Source organism: Salvelinus sp. IW2-2015, linkage group LG22, assembly GCF_002910315.2.
Source record: "Salvelinus sp. IW2-2015 linkage group LG22, ASM291031v2, whole genome shotgun sequence".
In the NCBI taxonomy this organism is placed as follows: domain Eukaryota; kingdom Metazoa; phylum Chordata; class Actinopteri; order Salmoniformes; family Salmonidae; genus Salvelinus; species Salvelinus sp. IW2-2015.
The window spans coordinates 28,883,637-28,891,315 of record NC_036862.1 but is presented as its reverse complement, the minus strand read 5'-3'; the positions used below and the strand labels follow the sequence as shown (position 1 = coordinate 28,891,315).

Here is a 7,679-nt window from a genome sequence, read left to right as displayed (position 1 = left end):
TACGAGCCTTTCGTCATTAATATGGTCGAATCCAGAAACTATCATTTCGAAAACAAAACGTTTATTATTATCGCATATACCCTGACACTGCGTGCAATGAACGCAAGAGAAGTGACAGAATTTCACCTGGTTAATATTGCCTGCTAACCTGGATTTCTTTTAGCTAAATATGCAGGTTTAAAAATATATACTTCTGTGTATTGATTTTAAGAAAGGCATTGATATTTATGGTTAGGTACACGTTGAAGCAACGACAGTCCTTTTTCCGCGAATGCGCACCGCGTCAATTATATGCAATGCAGGACACGCTAGATAAACTTGTAATATCATCAACCATGTGTAGTTAACTAGTGATTATGATTGATTGATTGTTTTTTATAAGATAAGTTTAATGCTAGCTAGCAACTTACCTTGGCTTCTTACTGCATTCGTGTAACAGGCAGGCTCCTCGTGGAGTGCAATGAGAGGCAGGTGATTAGTTCTTAACTGACTTGCCTAGTTAAATAAAGGTGTAAAAAAAAATGGCCAAATCGGTGTCCAAAAATACCGATTTCCGATTGTTATGAAAACTTGAAATCGGCCCTAGTTAATCGGTCGACCTCCACTCCTTGTAGGCCTACTCTGTGTCATTTGCTAAAGACACAAGGTGTAGCATGTTACCGAGACTGGTACCCAGACTAGGTCAATTAGGCTATATCTTCATAGCTTCCTGTRGGTTGTTAATCCAAATTAGTTGAACGGAACAGTCATGTCTGCCTCTGTTCACATGTGAGTTTGCCTATGGAGGAGGAGTTATGTGATTGTGAACAGCTACAGCATAGCTCCGAATGGAGCCTCTTATTCCCTCCTGATGTTCGCATTTTGTTTACAACGTAAAGACCGTTCTAAACGTGCTTCACCAAAGGCTTGACTCAAGGGTGGAATGGATAGCACTGGATTGGAAATCAATAGAGATTCATTTTAAACCACTTGCTTAATTATTCGATTTGGCTATGCTTTTTCTTTCTGGTTTGATTGTCAAATSAAGTTGTATTGGTCATATGCAGATGTTATTGTGGGTGTAGTGAAATGCTTGTAAGAGTTTGCCTATTAATGATTTGTGAGTCAGAATCCTGTTTTAGAAATACCAATGAAAGATAGTAGGCTGAACGATGCCATCACAGCATGCTGCACTTAAAGTTGAGGAATGATCATGTTCTTGTTCTGGAGATAAAGCAAGCATCATTCTCAAGTATCCTTTCTTACTGGTTTCCACCAGTCATGCACTCGGTTTGACAGTTTCTAATACTGGTTGCCTTCATTGTATCAGCCACTATTGAGGATATTCTCTTCTTATAGTCATACATTTTATCACATCAGTTAGCACTTGATATCGTTCTCCATTTGTCTTATTTATTATTTATCTCCTTTTGTGTTACAGGGAGGAACCCAGAGTCTCAACACATCCACCCTTTAAAGGACATGGAGAAAGGCAAAGGTATGGGATTTAGGCTATCGACAGGGCTTTGGTTGCTTATAAGACTGTTTTTATATATTACAGTTTTATCCCAAGACACTTAGTCATGCATGCATACATTTTACGTATGGGTGGTCCCAGGAATCGAACTCACTACCCTGGCGTTACAAGCGCGTGTCCCCCCCCCCCCTTATGTAACAGGGTGTACAAAGGACAAAGATGGACATTAGGGGCTTGTGTTCCTGTGCTTGTTTTCTTCGCTATTTCCTATTACAATAGCTGTGTAATCAAGCACAGTGATGACACACCCTAATCCTGCCCCACCTATCCTCCTTTCAAAATAGTTCCAGTTTATTATGGTGAACTGAAGGAGAGACCGACTCCTCAAAGGAAAAGCCTGTCAGTGCTACTACTGTGAAAGCACAGTTTGGCTGGGCAATCCGTCATGATTCTGGAATGTCGTGATTTTTTTTTCTCTCCCTATTTTATTTTTAGTACCCGCAGGAGGCCTTTTGCCTTTTGGTAGGCTGTCATTGTAAATAAGAATTTGTTKTTTTAATTGACTTGCCAAGTTAAATAAAGTGTAAACAATAGGGGTTGTGGTCAGATTATGTCCAGAGACGGGGAGTCCGTGGAAGATCTGTGTGTTTGAATAACTGATTTGATTGAATCAGTGACCTATAGTCTCATCTAATCCGTAATCTAAACTCTGCTACCCCAAAGCACAATTTAAAGGCGCAGCTTGCGGTGAGCTATATATGATGTTGTGGTATTGAAGATGTCCATGGATGGTGATGAAGAGTCATCACTCCCGTTCATCCTCTTACTGACTCATCTGTCTCTGTGTTTGTGTCTCAATTCAAAGGGCTTCATTGGCATGGGAAACATATGTTAACATTGCCAAAGCAAGTGAAATAGATAATAAACAGTGAAATAACAATAAAAATGAACAGTGAACATTACACTCTCAGAAGTTCCAAAATAATTTAGACATTACTATTGTCATATGTGTATACAGTGGGGAGAACAAGTATTTGATACACTGCCGATTTTGCAGGTTTTCCTACTTACAAAGCATGTAGAGGTCTGTAATTTTTATCATAGGTACACTTCAACTGTGAGAGACGGGATCGAAAACAAAAAATCCAGAAAATCACATTGTAATATTTTAAGTAATTCATTTGCATTTTATTGCATGACATAAGTATTTGATCACCTACCAACCAGTAAGAATTCCGGCTCTCACAGACCTGTTAGTTTTCTTTAAGAAGCCCTCCTGTTCTCCACTCATTACCTGTATTAACTGCACCTGTTTTAACTCGTTACCTGTTAAAAGACACCTGTCCACACACTCAATCAAACAGACTCCAACCTCTCCACAATGGCCAAGACCAGAGAGCTGTGAAGGACATCAGGATAAAATTGTAGACCTGCACAAGGCTGGGATGGCTACAGGACAATAGGCAAGCAGCTTGGTGAGAAGGCAACAACTGTTGGCCGATATTATATTAAGAATAAAGAAAATATAAGAAGTTCAAGATGATGCGAATCACCCTCGGTCTGGGCTCCATGCAAGATCTACCTCGTGGGCATCAATGATCATGAGGAAGGTGAGGATCAGCCCAAAACTACACGGCAGGACCTGGTCAATGACCTGAAGAAGCTGGGACCACAGTCTCAAAGAAAACCATTTAAAACCACTACGCCTCATGGATTAAAATCCGCACGCACACAAGGTCCCCTGCTCAAGCAGGCGCATGTCCAGGCCCGTATGAAGTTTGCCAATGACCATCTGGATGATCCAGAGGAGGAAGGGAGAAGGTATGTGGTCTGATGATTCAAAAATAGACTTTTTTGTCTAAACTCCACTCGCCGTGTTTGGAGGAAGAAGAAGTGAAGTACAACCCCAAGAACACCATCCCAACCGTGAAGCATGGAGGTGGAAACATCATTCTTTGGGGATGCTTTCTGCAAAGGGGACAGGACGACTGCACCGTATTGAGGGGAGGATGGATGGGCCATGTATTGCGAGATCTTAGCCAACAACCTCCTTCCCTCAGTAAGAGCATTGATGATGGGTCGTGCTGGGTCTTCCAGCATGACAACGACCCGAAACACACAGCCAGGGCAACTAAGGAGTGGCTCCGTAAGAAGTATCTCAAGGTCCTGAGTGGCCTAGCCAGTCTCCAGACCTGAACCCAATAGAAAATCTTTGGAGGGAGCTGAAAGTCCGTATTGCCCAGCGACAGCCCCGAAACCTGAAGGATCTGGAGAAGGTCTGTATGGAGGAGTGGGCCAAAATCCCTGCTGCAGTGTGTGCAAACCTGGTCAAGAACTACAGGAAACGTATGATCTCTGTAATTGCAAACAAAGGATTCTGTACCAAATATTAAGTTCTGCTTTTCTGATGTATCAAATACTTATGCATGCAATAAAATGCTAATAATTACTTAAAAATCATACAATGTGATTTTCGGGATTTTTGTTTTAGATTCCGTCTCTCACAGTTTGAAGTGTACCTATGATAAAAAATTACAGACCTCTACATGCTTTGTAAGTAGGAAAATCTGCAAAATCAGCAGTGTATCAAATACTTGTTCTCCCCACTGTAATACAGTGTTGTAATCGATGTACAAAAGGGAAAATACATAAATATAGTTCTTTAGTTGTTGTTCTTCAACGTGACCTTTTATTGTGGCAACAGGCACAAAATACTTGCTGCTGTGATGCACCACTGTGGTTTTTCACCCAATAATTGAAGTTTTATCAAAATGTGAATAAAAGAAAAAAAAATGTTGGATTCTTTGGATCTGTGTAATCTCAGGAAATATGTGTCTCTATGGGTTCATTACATTGGACAGGAGGTTAGGAAGTGCAGCTCAGTTTCCACATTTTGTGGGCAGTGTCTTCTCTTGAGAGCCAGGTCTGCCTACGGCGGCCTTTCTCAATAGCAAGCTATGCTCACGGAGTCTGACATAGTCAAAGCTTTCCCAAATTGGGTTCTCTGTCCTGCGACTGGACCTTTTTTGAACACCATATTTGGTCTTACTGAGATTTACTGTCAGGCCCAGGTCTGGCAGAAGATCTAGGTGCCTGCTTAGCCCTCCTTGGTTGTAACAGAGAAAGCACCAGATCATCAGCAAGCAAGACATTGACTTCAGATTCTAGTAGGGTGAGGCCGGGTGCTGCAGACTATTCTAGTGCCCTCGGCAATTCGTTGATAACATGTGAGAGGGTGGGCTTAAGCTGCATCCTGTCTCACCCTCCCCGACCTGTGGGAAGATTTTTTTTTTTTTTTTGCCTATTTTAACCGCCACCTGTGTTTTGTACATGGATTTTATAATGTCGTATGTTTAAAAACAAAGCATGAGAAGACTTTGCCTTTGTTTTGGTTTGTTTGTCAGTTAGGGTGTGCAGGGTGAATACGTAGCCTGTCATACGATGTCACGGCCGTCGAATGAAGAAGACCAAAGCGCAGCGTGGTAAGCGTACATATTCCTTTTTATTAAGTGATGACGCCGACAAAACAATAAACAATACAAAAAACGACGGTGAAGCTTAAGGGCTATGTGCCACAAACAAAGTTAACTTCCCACAAAGAAAGGAGGGAAAGGGTTACCTAAGTATGGTTCCTAATGAGAGACAACGATAGACAGCTATCCCTGATTGAGAACCATACCCGGCCAAAACATAGAAATACAAAATCATAGAAAAACAAAACATAGAATGCCCACCCCAAATCACATATGATAATTTTGCAAAGAGCCAATTTGACACTTGCTCAGTACATTGCTTTCACTGAGGAAATGTACAAGTCTGCTGTTAATGATAATGCAGAGGATTTTCCCAAGGTTGCTGTTGAGGCATATCCCACAGTAGTTATTGTGGTCAAATTTGTCTCCATTTTTGTGGATTGGGGTAATCAGTCCTTGGTTCCAAATATTGGGGGAGATGTCAGAGCTAAGGATGATGTTAGAGGTTTAGTGTAGGCAATTTGAATTTGTTGTCTGTATATTTGATCATTTCATTGAGGATACCATCAACTCCACATGCCTTTTTGGGTTGGAGGGTTTTTATTTTGTCCTGTAGCTCATTCAATGTATTTGGAGAATCCAGTGGGTCTGGTAGTTTTTAGTAGTTGATTCTAAGATTTGTATTTGATTATGTTTTTGCTGTTGTAGAATTTAACGGCTCTTTTCTGGATTTTTATCATTGGCGGGTATCGGCCTAATTCTGCTCTGCATGCATTATTTGGTGTTCTACGTTGTACACTGAGGTTATTTTAGCAGAATTCTGCATGCAGTCTCTCAATTTGGTGTTTGTCCCATTTTGTGAATTCTTGGTTGGTGAGCGGACCCCAGACCTCACAGCCATAAAGGGCAATGGGTTCTATAACTGATTCAAGTATTTTTTTTGTTGCCAGATCCTAATTGGTATGTTGAATTTTATGTTCCAAGTATTTTTTTTGTTGCCAGATCCTAATTGGTATGTTGAATTTTATGTTCCTTTTGATGGCATAGAATGCCCTTCTTGCCTTGTCTCTCAGATCGTTCACAGCTTTGTTGAAGTGACCTGTGGCGCTGATGTTTAGGCCAAGGTATGTATAGTTTTTTGTGTGCTCTAGGGCAACGGTGTCTAGATGGAATTTGTATTTGTGGTCCTGGCGGCTGGACCTTTTTTAGAACACCATTATTTTGGTTTTACTGAGATTTACTGTCAGGGCCCAGGTCTGGCAGAATCTGTGCAGAATATCTAGGTGCTGCTGTAGGCCCTCCTTGGTTGGTGACAGAAGCACCAGATTATCAGCAAATAGTAGACGTTTGACTTCAGATTGTAGTAGGGTGAGGCCGGGTGCTGCAGACTTTTCTAGTGCCTGCGCCAATTCGTTGATATATGTTGAAGAGGGTGGGACTTAAGCTGCATCCCTGTCTCACCCCATGGCCCTGTGGGAAGAAATGTGTGTTTTTTGCCTATTTTAACCACACACTTGTTTGTGTACATGGATTTTATAATGTCATATGTTTTACCCCCAACACCACTTTCCATCAATTTGTATAGCAGACCCTCATGCCAAATTGAGTCGAGGGCTTTTTGAAATCATCAAAGCATGAGAAGACTTTGCCTTTTTGTTTTGGTTTGTTTGTTTTTCAATTAGGGTGTGCAGGGTGAATACATGATCTGTTGTACGGTAATTTGGTAAAAAGCCAATTTGACATTCGCGCAATACATTGTTTTCACTGAGGAAATGTACGAGTCTGCTGTTAATGATAATGCAGAGGTTGCTGTTGACTCATATCCCACAGTAGTTATTGGGGTCAAATTTGTCTCCACTTTTGTGGATTGGGGTGATCAATCCTTGGTTCCAAATATTGGGGAAGATGCCAGAACTAAGGATGATGTAAAAGAGTTTTAGTATAGCCAATTGGAATTTGTTGTCTGTATATTTGATAATTTCATTGAGAATACCATCAACACCACATGCCTGGAGGGTTTTTATTTTGTCCTGTAGTTCATTCAAGGTAATTTGAGAATCCAGTGGGTTCTGGTAGTGTTTAATAGTTGATTCTAAGATTTTGTATTTGATCATGTATATGTTTTTGTTATTTGTTATAGAGCCAAAAAGATTGGAGAAGTGGTTTACCCATATATCTCCATTTTGGATAGATAATTCTTCGTGTTTGTTTAGTGTTTTCCAATTTTCCCAGAAGTGGTTAGTCTATGGATTCTTCAATTACATTGAGCTGATTTCTGACGTGCTGTTCCTTCTTTTTCCGTAGTGTATTTGTGTATTTGTTTTAGTGATTCACCATAGTGAAGGACATAGACTCAGGTTTTCCGGGTCTCTATGTTTTTGGTTGGACAGGTATCTCAATTTCTCTCTCTCTCTATATATAAATATATATATATATATATATATATATATATTATATATATATATATATTATATGGTGGGACCAACAGCAATAATAGTAGTAGTGGACATGGGATTACAATTACACAACAATACAACACAAATATTAATCAGAACAACAATACATTAAAGCAATGGTAGTAGACCAGTGTCAACATGACTGAGAAGACACATGACATGGTATGAAAGACAAAAAAAGATGGGAAATATTATCGACGTTACATTGCACTTTTCACTGGCTGTCCCTCAGGTTGTGGCAGAGGACACATATTTGGTTGCCAAACTGTACATTTTTCACCCAATAAATATTAG

The 7,679-nt window shown here is 40.3% G+C and overlaps 1 protein-coding gene across 2 annotated transcripts in view; it reads left to right on the top strand.

Moving 5' to 3' along the window:
• The window catches only part of LOC111949378 (CMP-N-acetylneuraminate-beta-galactosamide-alpha-2,3-sialyltransferase 4), a 42,161-nt gene that overhangs the window by 15,028 nt on the left and 19,454 nt on the right, over positions 1 to 7,679 (top strand). Inside the window, exon 2 of one of the 2 annotated variants that reach the window (XM_023966482.2) lies at positions 1,421 to 1,477. The gene's annotated coding sequence lies outside the window, so the exon portion shown is untranslated. Of the gene's footprint in view, positions 1 to 1,420; positions 1,478 to 4,916; positions 4,939 to 7,679 lie in introns of those variants that run through there. The other variant, XM_070434203.1, reaches the window with a different exon arrangement.